This window comes from Apium graveolens, chromosome 7 (assembly GCF_009905375.1).
Source record: "Apium graveolens cultivar Ventura chromosome 7, ASM990537v1, whole genome shotgun sequence".
Taxonomy (NCBI): Eukaryota; Viridiplantae; Streptophyta; class Magnoliopsida; order Apiales; family Apiaceae; genus Apium; species Apium graveolens.
In genome coordinates this window covers 173,730,374-173,751,941 of record NC_133653.1, presented here as the reverse complement: position 1 = coordinate 173,751,941, position 21,568 = coordinate 173,730,374, and positions in this window count along the sequence as shown.

The window sequence follows — 21,568 nt, the reverse complement described above, 5'->3', positions numbered from 1 at the left end:
TTTTGTTCACAAATTTTGAAAGTGACTTTATAAAATCTCTAAAAATCCAAGTTATTTTATGGTATAAATTTTATAATTTTTGAACTTGTGTTTTATTTTATAAAAATAAATCTTTATAAATATAATTAGCAAATTCCATAGTTATCCTTGCATGCAAATTCCTTCCATACATTCCAAAAGGGCTAAAGAGTCAATAACCACCCCACTAACTCTTATTTCCTAGCCAAATACCTTCTTTACCCTTGCATGCAAATTCAACCAAGTTCAAGTGGAAGGCTAATCATGTCAATTCCTAATTCCACTCACTTTTGCCAATACAAAAACCATAAGACAAGCAAAGTCATGATCATTTTTACTCATCACCCACACCACACTCACTCTTCTCTCCCTCCTCCTCCCTCACTCTCGGCTCTCTCTCTCTCACTCTCGGCCTTTAGCCGAGAACCACCCCTCCCCATTTTTTTTCATTTCTCCACCAAGCTTCTACTCTTTATACAAGTAAATGTTATCTTCCATACCATGATCATTCATATTTCAAAGAGTTTTGAGTAGAAAGTTTAAGTTTAAGGGTTGCATGTAAAGGTTTTAGTGAAACTCAAAATACAATCTTGATTCTTATGGATTTAAGGTTGTTTTTGAGAGGACTACAATGAATGGATAAGTGCCAAGTCTTGAGAAGGAAACTCTTGATGATTTAATGGCCATTTCCATCCATTTCATTCGGCCATGACCATATGGGAGCCGAATGAATGGTCCTTGAAATCATTCTTGTTGTTTTGTTCAATTTTTGCATGTTTATGTGATAATGACTTGAATTTTGTGGTGAAAATTTGATAAAACTCCTTGCATGCTAAGTGATCATCTAGGTATACCTTATGCTAGGCTTGCATGTCAATTTTAAGATGGAATATATGTAGAAAATATGTTGTTTGGTTTGAAAAACCCGAAGGCATGCATGCATGTGGAATTCTCTTAGTTTGTTGTAAGATTTTGATCATTTGGAAAAGATTTTGTTAGTGAGCCTTAATTTCAGTAGGAATAATGTGATAATATTGATTTATGCTTCTTGTTGCATGGTAATAAATTGTGGTTATCTTTTATAAAAATATATATCTTGTTGTTTCAAAAGCATGAAGATTTGCGATTTGTTAAGAGTAGTCTCTTTCGTTTTGCCATAGTTGCACCTTAGGTAAGGATGATCTCACCAAGGTTATTTTGAGAAAAAGGGAGTTAGTTCAGTAGAATACCAAGTATAGGTCTTGGTTTAAGTATTTAGTTGTTGTTAATTGGGTTTGTCAAGTCAAAACCTTGGAAAATGAGAGTTATAGTTTCTGCAGAAAAATCAGTTTAGTACCCTGAGGTTTAGAGTGAGTTTTGACCATGTCATTGATGTGCACTTTGAGGCCCAAGCCACCAGAAGTTAGTATGTGGAATATATAATAGGTTTTAGGAGTTGATTGGAGGTTTGCATGTCATTTGGTTAGGTGCACAAGTAGAATAACAAAATCTGTCCAGCAGGGGACAGTTTTGTTACAACTTAGAAATAGGGAGATTTGGCCATGTCATGGGTAGGCCCTCATTAGGCCCAATTGGGCCTTAGTTAGAGGGTGTGTCAGAGAAGTTTTTCCAACCATAGTTCATAGGATATGAGCTAGAACCACGTGTCACAAGTTAATTCAAGTCAGGGCATTTTCTGCCCAGAAAAAAACAGGGGAACCTTGGACTTTTAGCTTAGGCCCAAGAAGGCCCAAGCCAGGCCTTTGAGCCACATCAAGCTTGTGAGATGCCCTTAGGTCAGGAAAGTCTTGTGTAAAAATTTTGAAGAAAAACTTGTAGTTTAAGAGTGTCTAATGCACTCAAGAAACCTTAGTTACCATTCTGAAATTTGCACCAGTGAGCACTTTCACTTATCGCATAGTTTTAGGACACTTAGAAGTGAGTATTAGGTCGACCACCATAGTTGTAAGATAGTATAAGGTCAGTAGAACAAAAGGCACAAGTGAGGGTCAATAGGTTTTGGATAATTTAGGAAAGGCACATTGAGTTAGGAAGCCCAAATTCGAAGACTTCGTTTAGTTAGCGACCAAGTAACTTGAGTGGTGAGTCGAGATCATCCAAGCCTAGTGTGGCATTATGGTGTATATGATGTTATTTGGTATTAATATACGATATGTGATTATGTGGCTACATGTGTACATTTGAAAATATAAAGGTGGATATGAATTAAGTGCGTATAGGCCTAAGTGCCATCCATGTTTAATTTCGGGTTGTAAATAGGTTAAGATGGAAAGAATATATTATAATGAGGATTATTATTATTATGTAGGATCTCGAGACGAGGGAAAACTTGCCATAAAAGTCGAGTGAAGCTCCAGTTGTTGCTCCTACCAGTCAGACCAGACCAGTCTATCTCAAGGCAAGTGATTCAACTTGACCTTCGCATTTACTGTAAACAGTTCATATATATATCGATGCAATTATCCTGAGTCATTTTGATATATTTAAATCAAGAGTATCTTTTGTTTATCTTTGAGTTACATAGAAATGCCATGAACCCTCGAGTACATATTGCAAGTAGTTCAAAAGTCTTTCATGATAGTTTAATGCCATGATAAATTAGAGATGCGTTATAATATCTTATTGATCCTTTTGTTTATCATGCTACTGATCCCTGAGAAATCTTGATGTTGCACCCTGATGCTTTGATTCAACTCTTGAAATAGCCTCGATAGAAACTTTATTTTGATACCTAAAAGCCAATCATTTCTTAAATACATTCATGATTGTTTGATAACCCTATCCTTACCCTAAAGCTTGACACCCTGTTATATACTGAGCTGATGATCGCCTTCTTTATATTTTAACACCTTTATCCTATTGGAACCAGTGATGCCTATCTTTTGATGTTCTAATACCTATATCTTGTCTACAACTGTTGCTTTAAGTCTAGTTTGGCATTACTCTTTCATCTTATCCAATAGCCTGGCTTAATTTCCTTGTCTAAGTTCTTGTTTATGGAAACCTCTCAACTACCCTAATATAGTAAAGTCTAGTAGATCATGGCCCTGAGATTTAGAGTCATATTTCCAGTGTTTCAAGTTGATCTATAATCCCTTGATAAAAATAATTACAGTCGAAAGAAATTTTGTCATAAATCGGCATCAGTTTTTAAAATGATTAAAACGTGGATTTTTCAGTCCCAAAGGGGGACAAATGTTTTCTTGAATGGTGGATCTGGACTGAGACGCGAGTCCTTTCCACACTTATATTAGGCTTAAAAGTTGCCTAGGGATTCCCAATAATGTTTTAGAACCCAGCGAGGTTCGGGATTACTTCGCGGCTGATCACCGGCTGTAATCCGTAGCGTCATAAAATGATTTTGATTAAGAATGGTTTTAAAATTTGTTTTGATGCAAGCAAATTGATGCCAACTCACATAAGATTTATCTCTCGATTATCATTGATTATGTCATTCCATTGTCATTCCTAAAGGTATATCTCGATTTATGCTTTGCGTTGTATTGTTAGCACTTGTTGAGCTTTTGGCTCACTTCTTGCTTTACCCTGATATTACAGCTAGCAGCCATGGTTAGATTCAAGCAGACTGCCCGTAAGACCTGTGATGCGGATGCTTATGTTCGAGCCCAGGTAGAATAAGTAATAATAGCTGTGTGAGGACTCGGTATTTGTAATCAGATGTAATAGTTGATAGTGTTGGGCTGTTCCAAACCCTAAACTGTAAGATCTTGGATTTTGGTTGTGTAGTACTCATTAAAATGATGTAATAACTATAACTATTTTGCTATTTAAGTTGGGGGTGTGACAGGTTTTGGTATCAGAGCTACGGTTTAGAGTCCCTGAACAGCCCAAATAGGTTATAGGACTTGTGAGTAGGTTATAGATACTATGCGAGAGAGTAGGTAAAGTAAATTATTATTAATACTCCTCTTATTGGTTGTCAGCAAAGGGCGCATTCCTCGTCATCCTCTGGGTCGGACGACACTATTGCTTTCTCCGTGTATGCTGAGTTGAGGCGCGAGTTCGACATGCTTCAGGGCAAGTACGACCGACTGATAGACCGACTGAAGAACGTGTATCCGGACAGTCGAAACTACGAAGGGAAGCCCAAGGAGCAGATGATTGCGAGACTTGAGACCTTGGTTGGGTACGTCAACACTAAGCTTGAAGAGATGCCAGCGCACCGGGACCGTACCAGCCAGTATGTCATTCAGATGGTGGCGGATGAGCTCCAGAGCATTGTGAAGACACTTCGAGAGGAAAAGTCTACCAAGCCCCGTTCAGATGGAGTGGAGCCTTAGTTCTTTCCATTTACCTTTCATGTTGTTGTACTATCAAACTCTAAGGAATCCCCAGTTGCTTCTGTCTTTCCTTTAAATAAGCCTGTTATTTCTAGAATCAGACTATGTCCCAATCCTATGTACTGTGACCTTTAAAATTTCAATAATTATGTGCTATTGTTCCATTTGCTCTCAACTGTTATTTTATGTTTTTATCATCATATCTGCTTAATTTGGAAACGTGACCCCATATGTAAACAAGAATGCCATGCGATACCCTCGAATCATTTTATCATTCATATTTGTTATAACACAACTCTTATTTCAGGATCATGCCTCCCAAAAAGAAGAATCCAACAACCACCTTCACCACAGACCCAAATATTCTTCAACTACTGGAAACCTTGCAACAGCAAACCAATGCTATAGCTCAACAACAATTAACTCTTCAACAACGAATTGAAAACCAAGATAACCGTGAGCCATATCAACCACCTGAACCACCAGTACCACCAAGACAAATTGTCACTTTCAAGGCTTTTCAGAATGTGAATCCACCTGTATTTCAGGATACCACTGATCCAGTGATAGCAAACACATGGATCAAGGAGATGGAAAGGGCTTTTGAGTTGGTACAGTTAGGGGACGATCAGAAGACGCTGTATGCCACTTACTTCTTGAAGGGAGAAGTCATTTATTGGTGGGAATCAGTAAAAGTTATGGAAGTCACTCAGCAGATTTCTTGGGAAAGATTTAAGAAGTTATTTCTGGACAAGTATTACCCTAAGTACATGCAGAATCAGATGGAGCTAAAATTTCTTGAGTTAAAACAAGGGAACATGACTGTACTGGAATATGAGAAGAAGTTCACTGAGTTGTCAAGGTTTGTGACAAAGTATACCAGCACTGAGGAAGAAAAAGCAAAGAAATTTCAACAAGGATTGGAGCCTTGGATCAGAGATAGGGTGGCTATGTTTGAACTTGAGACTTATGCGGGAGTAGTACAGAAAGCTGCTCTGATTGAGAATAATGGGATGCAGTCAAGGAAAGAGAGGGATAACAAGAAGAGGAAGGTTCCATTTTATGGAGAAAAGTCTGAAGCTGGAAGTTCGCAAGATCGGAATGTAAAGAGGATTGGTTTCCAGAAGGGCGGAAATTTTCAAAGGAAAGGAAATTTGGGCAAAAGGCAAGAATCAAAAGGGAACAATCAGGCAAACCAAGGGCAAGTTGGAGAAAACAGGTTCCAGAGGCCAGAATGCAAGCACTGTGGAAGAAGGCACCCCGGAGTATGCAATAAGCTGAGTATGACCTGTTATAGGTGCAATCAGAAGGGACATTTGGCAAATGAGTGCAAGATGCCGAAGCCAGGAGTTACGTGCTACAAATGTGGGAAGACTGGACACATGGCTAGGGAATGTAAGGCAACAGGACCAGTCAGAGCTCTGATGAACGTGGCAAGTACCAGTGCAAGCGTGCCAGCTGAGGTATTGGCATTACCTCCACCACCCGCACCAACCCCGCAAGCAACAGCAAGGACATTTGATCTAAAGATGAAAGATGCTGTTCAGAATTCTGAGGTGATAGCAGGTACACTTTTACTCAATAATGTCAAAGCCAAAGTATTGATTGATTCGGGAGCCACAAGATCTTTCATATCAGAATCCTTTGTTGATAAGATCCAATGTGATAAAACGGTTATGAGTGAGGTAGTAAATGTGGTAATTGCGAACCAAGAGAAGATTCCTGTGAATCGATTTTGTCCAAAATGTGAGATTGATATTTCAGGATATAAGTTCTCGGCCGACTTGATACTCTTCAAGCTGGGAGAATTTGATATAATCTTAGGAATGGATTGGTTAGGAGAGAATAGCGCGCAGATAAATTGTAAGACCAAGAGAGTGAATTTAAAGACGAAGAGTGGAGAGAAGGTAGTATTTAAGGGACAGAGGCAAGAGCGACTATTTCTTACAATTATTCAGGCTAAGAAGTTACTTAGAAAAGGTTGTGAGTCGTTCCTAGCATATGTAGTGGATTCAGAGAGAGGCAGCCCCAGCATGGAAGATATTCCTGTAGTTAATGAGTTCCCCGATGTGTTTCCCGACGAACTACCAGGCTTACCACCAGATCGACAAATTGAGTTCGAGATCAACCTTGCTCCAGGCACGGAACCAGTTTCAAAGGCTCCGTATAGGATGGCACCAGCAGAAATGAAAGAGTTGGCGAGCCAGCTACAAGAATTATTGGATAAGGGAGTGATACGACCAAGTACGTCGCCATGGGGAGCACCTGTTCTCTTTGTGAAGAAGAAAGATGGGAGTATGCGTCTATGCATAGATTACCGGGAGTTGAATAAAGTAACGATCAAGAACCGCTACCCGCTACCAAGGATAGATGACCTTTTTGATCAGTTAAAGGGAGCAAAATGTTTTTCGAAGATTGACTTGAGATCGGGATACCATCAATTAAAGATCAAGGAAGAAGATATTCCCAAGACCGCATTTAGGACCAGATATGGGCATTATGAATTCCTAGTAATGCCGTTTGGATTGACCAACGCCCCGGCCGCATTCATGGATCTGATGAATCGGGTATTTAAGAAGTATTTGGATAAATTTGTCGTGGTATTTATTGATGACATCCTTATTTATTCTAAATCGGAAGAAGAACATATGCAGCATCTCTGGATAGCCTTGGAGATACTCCGACAAGAGAAGTTGTATGCCAAGTTTACCAAATGTGAGTTTTGGTTAAAGGAAGTTCAATTTTTGGGGCATGTTATTGGAAATGATGGAATTAAAGTGGATCCGGCGAAGATTGATGCAGTTATGAGTTGGGAGAGGCCAAGGACTCCTACGGAAGTGCGAAGTTTTCTAGGATTGGCCGGATACTATAGAAGATTCGTCAAGGATTTCTCGAAGATCGCCACGCCATTGACCAAGTTAACCAGAAAGAATCAAAGGTTTGAATGGAGTGCAGAATGTGAAAGTAGCTTTCAAGAGTTAAAACAGAAGTTGGTAACAGCGCCGGTGTTAGTACTTCCAGATGATCAAGGGAATTTTGTAATATTCAGCGACGCTTCACATAAGGGTTTGGGTTGTGTGTTGATGCAACACAGTAAGGTAATAGCATATGCGTCAAGACAGTTGAAGCCGCACGAGTTAAAGTATCCGACGCATGACTTGGAACTAGCCGCCATAGTATTCGCACTCAAGATTTGGAGACACTATCTCTATGGAGAAAAGTGTGAAATCTACACAGATCACAAGAGTTTAAAATACATTTTTACTCAGAAAGAGCTCAATATGAGGCAGAGGAGATGGCTGGAATTGATTAAGGACTATGACTGTTCGATAAATTACCATCCTGGAAAGGCGAACGTAGTGGCCGATGCGCTGAGTCGGAAGGAAAGATTGAATGCAATGATAACATCAAAAGAGTTATCTGAAGAAATCGGAAAATTTGAATTGGAACTTTGTGCTTATGGGGAAGTCAAAGAAGTTTGTCATGCAATGACCTTTCAGCCAACACTACTGGAAAAGATAAAGAAGTATCAAGAGGAAGTAATGGAAAAAGAGAAAAATCAGTTATCTGGAGAAGAGATTAATACTAAAAGGGATGAGCAAGGAATACTAAGGTTTTCATCCAGAATATGGATTCCCCATGTATCTGAATTAAAGAATGAGATCCTCCATGAAGCCCACCATTCGAAATTCTCAATCCACCCGGGAAGCACCAAGATGTATCAAGACTTAAAGAAGAACTTTTGGTGGCCAAATATGAAGCGAGACGTGGCAGAATGGGTTGCGAAGTGCTATACTTGTCAGAAAGTAAAGGCAGAACATCAACGACCAAGCGGGTTAATTCAGCCCCTGAAGATTCCAGAATGGAAATGGGAAAATATCGCTATGGACTTTATAGTAGGACTACCGCGAACAAAATCCGGACATGACGCAATATGGGTTATAATTGATCGTCTTACGAAGTCGGCGCATTTCCTTCCAATAAATGAGAAGTCGTCACTGGACAAGTTGGTTCATCTGTATGTGCACGAAATCGTATTAAGGCATGGAGTACCTGTATCAATAGTTTCAGACAGAGATCCCCGATTTAACTCAAGATTCTGGAAGCAATTCCAGGAATGTCTTGGCACGAAGTTGAATATGAGCACGGCGTATCACCCGCAGACTGATGGCCAGAGTGAAAGAACAATTCAAACAATTGAAGACATGTTGCGCAGTTGTGCAATCGATTTTGCTGGAAGTTGGGACGACCACCTGCCATTAATTGAATTTTCATATAACAACAGCTATCATTCCAGTATCGGCATGCCACCATATGAAGCTTTGTACGGGCGAAAATGTAGATCACCAACAAGTTGGGATGAAGTAGGAGAAGGAAGAATTCTCGGCTCAGAATTGGTACAACAGTTGCATAACTCAGTCAAGTTAATTCAGAAAAGGTTGCTTGCTGCTCAAGATAGACAGAGGAAGTATGCGGATCCAGCGCGTAAGGATGTTCAATTCCAAATTGGCGAAGCTGTGTTGCTAAAAGTGTCACCTAGGAAAGGGTTGATAAGATTTGGCAAGAAAGGAAAGTTAGCACCTAGATACGTAGGTCCTTTTGAGATTTTGAGTCAAGTAGGAAAGGTGGCCTACGAGTTGGCCTTACCACCTCAGTATCAGCATGTGCATAATGTGTTCCATGTGTCGTTGCTTAAGAAGTACAATCCTGACGCTAGCCATGTGATAGAGTATGAACCTGTAGAAATTCAGGCAGACCTGTCATTTGTGGAGCAACCGGTTAAAGTACTCGACTGGCAAGTAAAGAGTCTTAGAAATAAATCAGTAAAGTTAGTGAAAGTACTTTGGAGGAACCCTAAGGTCGAAGAGTCGACTTGGGAGTTAGAGTCTGATATGCGTTCCCGGTATCCTCATCTGTTCTCTTAGATTCTGGGGGCAGAATCCCTTAAGGGGGAGAGGATGTTACGACCGGCATTTTCGTGTAATATTAATTGTGGATTTGGTATAATATTAAAGCCGAATAAAAATATGTTCAATTATTGTACGATTGTGTAAGCGAGAATTTCTGCATTATAAAATTTTTATGTGTAATACATGATTTTTTTCAAAGCAAAATTTTAATTATTTCCTTTACTTTTGATTTATAAGGAATATTCTAAGCCTTGGAGAAATTTTCTTTTAAAAGATATTTTGTTCACAAATTTTGAAAGTGACTTTATAAAATCTCTAAAAATCCAAGTTATTTTATGGTATAAATTTTATAATTTTTGAACTTGTGTTTTATTTTATAAAAATAAATCTTTATAAATATAATTAGCAAATTCCATAGTTATCCTTGCATGCAAATTCCTTCCATACATTCCAAAAGGGCTAAAGAGTCAATAACCACCCCACTAACTCTTATTTCCTAGCCAAATACCTTCTTTACCCTTGCATGCAAATTCAACCAAGTTCAAGTGGAAGGCTAATCATGTCAATTCCTAATTCCACTCACTTTTGCCAATACAAAAACCATAAGACAAGCAAAGTCATGATCATTTTTACTCATCACCCACACCACACTCACTCTTCTCTCCCTCCTCCTCCCTCACTCTCGGCTCTCTCTCTCTCACTCTCGGCCTTTAGCCGAGAACCACCCCTCCCCATTTTTTTTCATTTCTCCACCAAGCTTCTACTCTTTATACAAGTAAATGTTATCTTCCATACCATGATCATTCATATTTCAAAGAGTTTTGAGTAGAAAGTTTAAGTTTAAGGGTTGCATGTAAAGGTTTTAGTGAAACTCAAAATACAATCTTGATTCTTATGGATTTAAGGTTGTTTTTGAGAGGACTACAATGAATGGATAAGTGCCAAGTCTTGAGAAGGAAACTCTTGATGATTTAATGGCCATTTCCATCCATTTCATTCGGCCATGACCATATGGGAGCCGAATGAATGGTCCTTGAAATCATTCTTGTTGTTTTGTTCAATTTTTGCATGTTTATGTGATAATGACTTGAATTTTGTGGTGAAAATTTGATAAAACTCCTTGCATGCTAAGTGATCATCTAGGTATACCTTATGCTAGGCTTGCATGTCAATTTTAAGATGGAATATATGTAGAAAATATGTTGTTTGGTTTGAAAAACCCGAAGGCATGCATGCATGTGGAATTCTCTTAGTTTGTTGTAAGATTTTGATCATTTGGAAAAGATTTTGTTAGTGAGCCTTAATTTCAGTAGGAATAATGTGATAATATTGATTTATGCTTCTTGTTGCATGGTAATAAATTGTGGTTATCTTTTATAAAAATATATATCTTGTTGTTTCAAAAGCATGAAGATTTGCGATTTGTTAAGAGTAGTCTCTTTCGTTTTGCCATAGTTGCACCTTAGGTAAGGATGATCTCACCAAGGTTATTTTGAGAAAAAGGGAGTTAGTTCAGTAGAATACCAAGTATAGGTCTTGGTTTAAGTATTTAGTTGTTGTTAATTGGGTTTGTCAAGTCAAAACCTTGGAAAATGAGAGTTATAGTTTCTGCAGAAAAATCAGTTTAGTACCCTGAGGTTTAGAGTGAGTTTTGACCATGTCATTGATGTGCACTTTGAGGCCCAAGCCACCAGAAGTTAGTATGTGGAATATATAATAGGTTTTAGGAGTTGATTGGAGGTTTGCATGTCATTTGGTTAGGTGCACAAGTAGAATAACAAAATCTGTCCAGCAGGGGACAGTTTTGTTACAACTTAGAAATAGGGAGATTTGGCCATGTCATGGGTAGGCCCTCATTAGGCCCAATTGGGCCTTAGTTAGAGGGTGTGTCAGAGAAGTTTTTCCAACCATAGTTCATAGGATATGAGCTAGAACCACGTGTCACAAGTTAATTCAAGTCAGGGCATTTTCTGCCCAGAAAAAAACAGGGGAACCTTGGACTTTTAGCTTAGGCCCAAGAAGGCCCAAGCCAGGCCTTTGAGCCACATCAAGCTTGTGAGATGCCCTTAGGTCAGGAAAGTCTTGTGTAAAAATTTTGAAGAAAAACTTGTAGTTTAAGAGTGTCTAATGCACTCAAGAAACCTTAGTTACCATTCTGAAATTTGCACCAGTGAGCACTTTCACTTATCGCATAGTTTTAGGACACTTAGAAGTGAGTATTAGGTCGACCACCATAGTTGTAAGATAGTATAAGGTCAGTAGAACAAAAGGCACAAGTGAGGGTCAATAGGTTTTGGATAATTTAGGAAAGGCACATTGAGTTAGGAAGCCCAAATTCGAAGACTTCGTTTAGTTAGCGACCAAGTAACTTGAGTGGTGAGTCGAGATCATCCAAGCCTAGTGTGGCATTATGGTGTATATGATGTTATTTGGTATTAATATACGATATGTGATTATGTGGCTACATGTGTACATTTGAAAATATAAAGGTGGATATGAATTAAGTGCGTATAGGCCTAAGTGCCATCCATGTTTAATTTCGGGTTGTAAATAGGTTAAGATGGAAAGAATATATTATAATGAGGATTATTATTATTATGTAGGATCTCGAGACGAGGGAAAACTTGCCATAAAAGTCGAGTGAAGCTCCAGTTGTTGCTCCTACCAGTCAGACCAGACCAGTCTATCTCAAGGCAAGTGATTCAACTTGACCTTCGCATTTACTGTAAACAGTTCATATATATATCGATGCAATTATCCTGAGTCATTTTGATATATTTAAATCAAGAGTATCTTTTGTTTATCTTTGAGTTACATAGAAATGCCATGAACCCTCGAGTACATATTGCAAGTAGTTCAAAAGTCTTTCATGATAGTTTAATGCCATGATAAATTAGAGATGCGTTATAATATCTTATTGATCCTTTTGTTTATCATGCTACTGATCCCTGAGAAATCTTGATGTTGCACCCTGATGCTTTGATTCAACTCTTGAAATAGCCTCGATAGAAACTTTATTTTGATACCTAAAAGCCAATCATTTCTTAAATACATTCATGATTGTTTGATAACCCTATCCTTACCCTAAAGCTTGACACCCTGTTATATACTGAGCTGATGATCGCCTTCTTTATATTTTAACACCTTTATCCTATTGGAACCAGTGATGCCTATCTTTTGATGTTCTAATACCTATATCTTGTCTACAACTGTTGCTTTAAGTCTAGTTTGGCATTACTCTTTCATCTTATCCAATAGCCTGGCTTAATTTCCTTGTCTAAGTTCTTGTTTATGGAAACCTCTCAACTACCCTAATATAGTAAAGTCTAGTAGATCATGGCCCTGAGATTTAGAGTCATATTTCCAGTGTTTCAAGTTGATCTATAATCCCTTGATAAAAATAATTACAGTCGAAAGAAATTTTGTCATAAATCGGCATCAGTTTTTAAAATGATTAAAACGTGGATTTTTCAGTCCCAAAGGGGGACAAATGTTTTCTTGAATGGTGGATCTGGACTGAGACGCGAGTCCTTTCCACACTTATATTAGGCTTAAAAGTTGCCTAGGGATTCCCAATAATGTTTTAGAACCCAGCGAGGTTCGGGATTACTTCGCGGCTGATCACCGGCTGTAATCCGTAGCGTCATAAAATGATTTTGATTAAGAATGGTTTTAAAATTTGTTTTGATGCAAGCAAATTGATGCCAACTCACATAAGATTTATCTCTCGATTATCATTGATTATGTCATTCCATTGTCATTCCTAAAGGTATATCTCGATTTATGCTTTGCGTTGTATTGTTAGCACTTGTTGAGCTTTTGGCTCACTTCTTGCTTTACCCTGATATTACAGCTAGCAGCCATGGTTAGATTCAAGCAGACTGCCCGTAAGACCTGTGATGCGGATGCTTATGTTCGAGCCCAGGTAGAATAAGTAATAATAGTTGTGTGAGGACTCGGTATTTGTAATCAGATGTAATAGTTGATAGTGTTGGGCTGTTCCAAACCCTAAACTGTAAGATCTTGGATTTTGGTTGTGTAGTACTCATTAAAATGATGTAATAACTATAACTATTTTGCTATTTAAGTTGGGGGTGTGACAGTTGTGGTGTGTGTTAGTGTGGGGTCACAGCATAAGGTTATTTATTATTAATTAAGTGAAGTGATATTGTGGAAAGAAAGACCGTGACGACCCGGATCCCCGACCCCGGATCTGGGGGTGTTACAGAAATGGTATCAGAGCTAAGCGTTATAAACCTCAGAGATGATGGGACGTTAAGATAATAAGTTAACTAAGATAATAAGAACTCTTGCCAAGTTCATAGTCGGGCTACCTAACGTAGTACTGACAGTTAAAACCCTTATGGGAACCCTTATAAATATCGTGATAGGAGCGTAGTTCGTTATCGTATATGGTAGCGGGACTCCGAACCCTGAGGTTGAGGAGCAACATCGCGATGATATTTTATTACTAATTGGAGATCGGATTGTGGATCCGATAGAGTGTCCTAATGCAGGACCAGATGATGTTGATATTGAGAATTTAGCGGTTGAGGATGTTGTCCTAGAAGGGATAGTTGTTGAGGAGGACCCCATGGAGGATCCTGACAGGATTGGATAAAGGACCACTGATGAATTGATGACCATGGTTTGGTCGACTACCAGAGGTAGGATTGGCCGGTCACTACCGGAGGTTCGTTCAAGTTTGTAAAGATAGTAACCCCTTTAACGCGGCTTACTCGTAAGACTGAGAAGTTCGAATGGACAGAGAAATGCGAGAACAGCTTTCAAGAACTGAAGCAGAGGTTGGTGATGGCCCCTATGCTGGCATTGCCGGATGGAAAAGGAGATTTTGTGAAGTGTAGTGACGCTTCGCACAAGGGCTTAGGGTGCGTGCTTATGCAGCACGGTAAGGTAATCGCGTACATGTCAAGACAATTAAGGTAATATGAAATTCGATATCCCCGCCCATGAGCTTAGGCTCGTGGCAATAGTTTTACCCTAAAGATTGGAGGCACTACTTGTATGGAGAGAAGTGCGAGAATTACCTAAGCCATAAGTGCTCTAGTACATTCTTACGTAGAAAGAGCTCAACATACGCCAGAGGAGGCGGTTAGAGCTAATCAAGAATTATGATTGGGAGATTCTTTATCATTCGGGGAAAGCCAATGTGGTGGCTGATGCCATTAGTAAAAAGGAGAGACTCAAGATGATAATGTCTTTGGGAGAGTTGATAAGAGATTTTGAGAAAATGGAAATAGTAGTGAAGGTAACCGGAGCCGGTACCGAAAAGCTGTTTGAGATTGCAATAGAGACCGAATTATTGGAAAAGAGCATATTGTGCCAGAAAAAGGTGATGAATGAAGGCAGAGAGCCAACAAATAAATATGAGATTAATACCGAGAAAGATGATAAGGGAATAATGAGGTATTCCTATAGAATTTGGGTTCCGAAAGTTCAAGAGCTTAAGGATGAGAACTTAGATGAGAGCCATAGTTTGAGGAATAGGATTTAGGGCAAACCCAGAGTGTGATAGTCAGGGAGGTTGCCATCAAGAAAGAAAGAACCCATAACATAATAGAGTGGAAAACAAGGTTTTTAATGTATAAGATAACCCCGATTATGGGAGAAGGTGGAAACATTTCATACTAAGGAAACAGAAAGTCGAGTAAGGAAAGGAGACCCGAGACGGTACTCCTATATGGCAATTTATGGACCTGTCTAGACAGAACTTAGACTATTATCCCCAACCACCACCCTGAGGGGACAATGCGGCAGGAAATTCTTTCATGACCTTTAAATCGTTAAGCTCTCAGAGTTCCAAGGAACAAGCTGACCCAGTCGAGGCAAGAGCCTGGCTAAAGGAAATATAGGAATCATTTGAGATTCAAAATGATTGATGAACCACAAAAGACTGTTTTTATCACTCACCCTCCTAAGAGAGAGACCACCCGCTGGTGAAAGGCCAAGGAAGGCACGGAGCAAGAGATTATAATAAACTGATTTAAGTTCAGTCAATTGTTTTCAGGAAAGTACTTCCCAAGGTTATGGAGATAATGTAAAAGCTTTAGAGCCATAACAAAGGCAGACGAGTATGATGAATTATGAATCTAAGCTGTAAAAGTTGTCAAGATTCGTTCTGAGGACACGAATCCAGAATGACGGGATGTATGAAATCAATGTTTATGTTGTGTTGGTTCATGAAATAATGATAAGAGAAAGGAAAATAAAAAGGAATTGAAGTGGAAAGGAATAAAAAGGCAACAGAGTTTGAGGAATGATAAGGGAGTTGGGTATGAGGAAACCCTAAAGACTCCTATTAATAGAAATAGAAAAGTATGCATTCGTCAGGATGAGGGTGATTCACCATAAGTTAAAATTGATGGTTGAGGGCATAAGAGATACATATAGTTTATCCCCTGTAAGTTGGGAGGATTCGAGGAAACCTTGAGATAATTCGAAGGATAAATAATGAGACGCGGATAGACTAAGGGGATAAGGAAGTAAGAAATTAGGAAAAATTGGATGAAGGAAGTGACCTTCAAGAAGGTGAAATGTAAGACCGGTGGCTTGATACCCAGAAAGGGAGACGCCAGGTATGAAAGATATCCCAATATTGAGGTGACTGTTGAGATAAACAACAAAAGTAAATAAGGAATTATTAAGAAGAAGTTCACGTTGAACACGACCAATATCTTCCAGATCATTCATGTGATCATTACCAAATCAGGAAAGACAAGCGGATAACCGTTGTTATCTTTTGGAGGCCATATGGATTGACCTCAATTTGAATAAGGATGCTATTATGAAGTTAGGTATAGACTATCGAGGTGGAAATGATTGAACAAGATACCCTTATCAGGGATATATGACTTGATTTATTCGTGGAAGGATGCAGGTACCTTTTAAAGGTGGAATTAAGGATAGAACATTGGTAACTTAAAATGAATCCTAGGGGACTGCATAAAGGTTGGCATTTCACCCTTAGTAGGGATAGTATGAGTTTGACGGTATGAATTGGAAAGGATTAAGGTAACAATAACCTTTAAGGATCAATGGAGAAATTTTGCAGAAGTATATAGACAATGGTTCTACTATTAGTAAATGGTATTGTGATATGCCCTGTATCTAGGGAATACAGGAGGAACGATTGAAGGATAACCTTAGAGGTTTTATAAGGAAAAAGGTAATATTCAAAATTCTCAAGAATAGAAATGTGGATAAAGGAAATATGACGTAATTATAATGATGCCAAGTGGGGCACGTGTTAAACCACGAGAAAGTATGGATCGAACCAGTAATGGTCGAAATTGTTCAGGGCAATTAGGACTTAAGATAAAAAAAAATGTTCTAAGTATGATTGAGAGTCAGTCTTGACAGTGATTAGCCTCTAAAGACTGAGGCAATAACTTATGGAAAAATGGTGATATTTTTTTTTTCCCATCTGATTTTAAGGAAAACATCTTCACTCAAGCAGTGATCGGAAATAAGGTAGAAAATTTATTTGGAGGTGGTTAAAATGACATTGACTGTAAGGAAATTTTACTATCAGGAAAGGCCAAAGAGGTGGCCGACACTTTAAAGGTAAGTGGATAATTATAGGCGCATGTGCCAAAAGAAAACAGTGATGATGGTTAAAAATGTGAAGGTTGAATTATGGTTTGGAAGATTGACATTCCTTCTGATGACTGTGCAATACCCAACCGTAATAGTAGTTGGTAAAGGTTTAATTCGTGTAATCGCCAGGAACGGGCTATCTATCTTAGGAGGTACTATCTTGAGAATAATCCAGGACCATGTTTCAAAAAGGACTAAACGAACCTTTGAGTTAAGTCTTCTATTTAAGGCATATGACTAAGAATGGTATTAACCTGCTATCGTTGCTTTGATTGAAACTCTTCTGCAATTTTATCTACTTCATGTCATGAAAGTACGTCAGAGTTTGGAGTGTTCTTCATGAATTGTGATTGGTGGTTATGTTAACTCCTTAGGAGAATTAGATACGAGATGTATGGACTCCGTATGGTTAGATATTAAGATTTTATGGAAAAGTGAATGACGACAGTAGGTTAGTGGTGGACCATAGTAAGGCAGCAATGATTCTGCGAGTAATGAGCTGATTACAACCGTGAGAGTTGTATTGGAATGGGTGTTGAGATTGAGTACCACTAATCGGGTCGTGGTAGTGTATAAGTTATCATTGATAGACTAATTAAGTAGAGTATCTACCTAGTGAATTATTATTCTTTCTTATCAATAGAGAGTCGTATTATTATACGAGGAAGGTTGCGGTGCAAGCATAGAATTCTAGTAGCGATGATATATAGAATGAGATCCCAGATTCGATTTTCGATGTCGAGGGAGTTTCAAAGGTGATTGTGTATAAGCTCGAGGAAGAGCATGGGTCCATAGAATGATGAACGGAATAGAAATATTTAGGCATGTGAAATAGGATGCTATAATACTTGATGTTGATATAAATACATATATGTTTTGTTCTCCTATGACAAACCTCTATAGTTCAGAGGTAGGTTCCAAGCCAGATATTTTGTGGCAGTATATTTTTTTATATATATACAATTCTCTTCAGTTCGTTCTTTTCTCTTCTTTTCATTTCATGTAATTTGAGAAGAACAACCCTTTCAGAAGGGGAGGTATTGCCGAATGACTGTCTATCTGTGTGATAGAAGCCTAGTAGGATACCAACTATTGTTTAATTGCTTGTCAAGTACTAAAGGTTGGCCACCTTCTGTACTAACTATACGATATAACAAGTGTTCATGATCATAGTGATCTCTCAACAAATTCCTTTACTTCTATTTGATTGATCAAATTTTGGAAAATAGAAACAACTGAAAAAGGAGTAATAAAGTGGTGGTAGTATGCGGAATGGAAACACATTCGTGATACTAAGGTTGACGTGGTTATTAAAAGGTTATAGAACGCTAACGAGCAAAAGTTTAACCAGTATAATATTAGGAATGGAAGGTAGTAGCGATTACGAACTGGAAAAGAATGGGTATTGAGAAGCAAAAGCTCTAATGCTAGAAGCTATAATGAGAGTCTGTGCAATAGACTTGAAAGGAATTAGAATGATCACTTAATGCGGATTGAGTTATCTTACGACAATAGATCATATGTCATTATCGAGATGTCGCCTTATGAGATCCTTGAGGGAAGATAATGTCGATCTCCCTTATGTTAGGATGAAGTTGTAGAGCGCAAGATGCTCGGACCCGCAGTAGTCCAAAGGATCAAGGATATAATAGATCTAATCAGAGGATGGCTGGTAGTAACCCAAGATGGACATAAGAAGTATGTTGATTTGACACGAAAGGACAAAGAATAGGAAGTAGGGGACCTAGTGTTGTTAAAGGTATCCCCTTGGAAACCCTTGGAAAGGATTGATGAGATTCGGAAAGAAAGGAAAGCTAAGTCTACAATTTGTTGGACCCTTGGATATATTAAGACGTTTGGGAAGTTAGCATATGAGCTAGCCCTACCCCCGATCATGTAGCAAGTCGTAACGTGTTCCACGTATCAATGTTAAGGAAGTGTAATTCGGATGCCAGTTAAATAGGGGCATATGAGCGCATAGACATGCAACCAGACGTAACCTATATGGAGCAACCAGGAAGGGTTATAGAGTGAAAAGGAACAAGTGCTTAGGAGAAGGATTATCAAACTAGTAAGAGTTTGATGGTAGAACCACAATGTGGGAAAATTTACTCGAGAGTTAGAAAGTGCAATGCTAAGAGAGTATCCCTATTCACTTTCTATCTGATTCCGGGACGGAATCCTTTTAAGGAGGGGAGACTGTAATAACCCCAATTTTTGGAAAATTTTTGAAACCCTTATGAATAGTGTTTTTGCTGAATGAGAAAACTTTTCATGCCACACTATGTAGGGGTTCTGATATGGATATTCTGAGATTTTATTAGTACTTTATATGGGATATAAGTGTATGTAAAGATCGTCAGAATCCAAATCCGAACACTTTGATTTTTCCCGGAAATACACTAGATACGGAAAGATTTGAGAAAAAGGTAACAGGATAAAAAGGATTTAAATTAAAGGATTATAGGAGAGGATCATAAAAGGAATATAATATATTGAGAAAGGTTAAGGGAACCTAAGTAATAAGATCCCATGTATGATCCCTCAAACGATAAACGAAAACGAAAGTTAAGCGAACCGTATAACAGATCAGCGGTCATTAGGCAAACAATTAGGAAGTTAATCAAAGGGATTAGAGAGGATGATGTCACCCAACCAATGAGAAGAGGACAAGGAGGGGAGGATGACATCATGAGGATGATGCAAGCATGACATAAGAGGGAAGGAAATGTGGTGGAATATTAACCACACAAAGTCAAGGCTACAAAGGGAATTAACCAAAAAACAAGACAAAAAGCAACCAACCAAGCAAAACAAATCACAAAACACCAAACCTTCCATTTCTTCATGAAGCTCTCGGCTTCTTTCTTAAGAAATGGGAAGTCCAAGCTCCTCCACTTGCTATTTTACAAGGTAATTATCCTAGCTTCTCCTAGTTAAGTTACATACTTCCTAGAAATCTTAGCTTCAAAATCCTTTCCTAGCATTTCCTATAAATCATTCAAGAAGATGGTGAATAGTACTTTCTTGAAATTAATTTTTGTGTTCTTGATTTCTTTGAAAGAACAAGCTTGTAGGAGGTTAGATTAAGGCTTCCATGGGCATTCCAAGGACCTTTCATGGATTAAAAGCTTCAAGGAAGGTATAACTCTTCATGGTCTTAGTTTTAAGTTTTGTTGTTTAGATTTCCTAATGTTTAGATGATGGGTTAGTGTAATGGGTGTGTAATCATGTTTAGAGCTTGTTATGAGTAGTTTAGTTGGTGAGAGGCATGATTATTGTGTGTTTAGAGATTGGTTGATTTTGTGATATTTTTGGAGTTGGAAATCTTGGTTATTAGTTAATGAACTTAAGTAAACTCTTAGTTCATAATTGAGAAATAAGTATGAATTGGAAATATTGAATTGTTGGGGCTGTTGTAGTATGGTATGGATGGATGTTGGTTGTATGAATGATATGTGGTTGAATTGTGGTTGTTTTGAATTGGTTTAAAATTGGGAAATCGCGTAAACATAGCCGTCGTAACGTCCGATTTTCTTTGGACTGTTTTTGTGCATGGCATTAGGACCCGAGAACCCCCTGCTAGAATATGATCACTGCCATGTTTAGATAGCTCATGTTACGAGCTTCGTTTTGATATGTAGTTCGTTCGATTCCGATGCACGGTTTAGGAGTAACGACCGTTTCAAGTAACGGCGTTTCGCGAACGAAACTTTTCCCCTCGCCTTACTTTGAAACATAGGTTAAAGACCAAAAAGGGTTAATTAATGTATGAAACATTTATGGTAAGTGTGTTAGGCAGTTGGTAAGACACTCGCGAAGGAATCGCTTTAAAACTCGTAAAGGTTAAATTATTAAAAATGGTGGAGCCGAGGGTACCCGAGTGACTTAAGCGAATCAGTGAGCGCAAAACAAGCGTTAGAGTCTAAGTTAGTTAAAGTATAGATTTACAAGTGACTTTGGTTTAATTCCAACTTACTTGTTGTTTATAGGTTACCAGACTCGTCCCGAGCCATTCGTAACCCCAGTCGCTCAGGCAAGTTTTCTACCCGTTATACTGTTGTTGTGATGTAAATATATGTATATGCATTATCTTGTGATATTGCATGATTGTTATTAGCAAATTTTGCGATATATTGGAGCATGCTAATATGGTATATATGCATGTCTGTTTCGTAATCTGGTTATCTATCTGTTGATTTCAATGCTTATAGTTGCATAATACCTATGCTAGAAATAAGCAAGTAGTTGCGTATACCCTTAGTATAGGGGATAAAAGGTGAACATATTTCTAAACCGGGAGTCGATGTTCCCGAGTATATTATATATATATATTTATTTATATATATATATATGGATATAGTTTTTAAAACTATTAATCGAATAAGGTTTATTCGATAACTTTAACTTTATTTTATTATTGAATATTATTTTGAATATTCATTCGAGGACTTATGACTCCTTTATTTTATTATTGAATATTATTTCGAATATTATTCGAAGGCGTATGACTCCTTTTATTTATTTATCTGAATATTATTTGAATATTCATTCGAGGGCTTATGACTCAGTTTATATTATTTAATGAATATTATTTGAATATTCATTTGAGGATCTATGACTCCGATTATTTGCTGAGGTATATTCTTTATTTTATTAAAGAATAAGGTGTCAATAATCAAACTTATTTTCGATTATTCAAATAAAGATAATACTTTCATA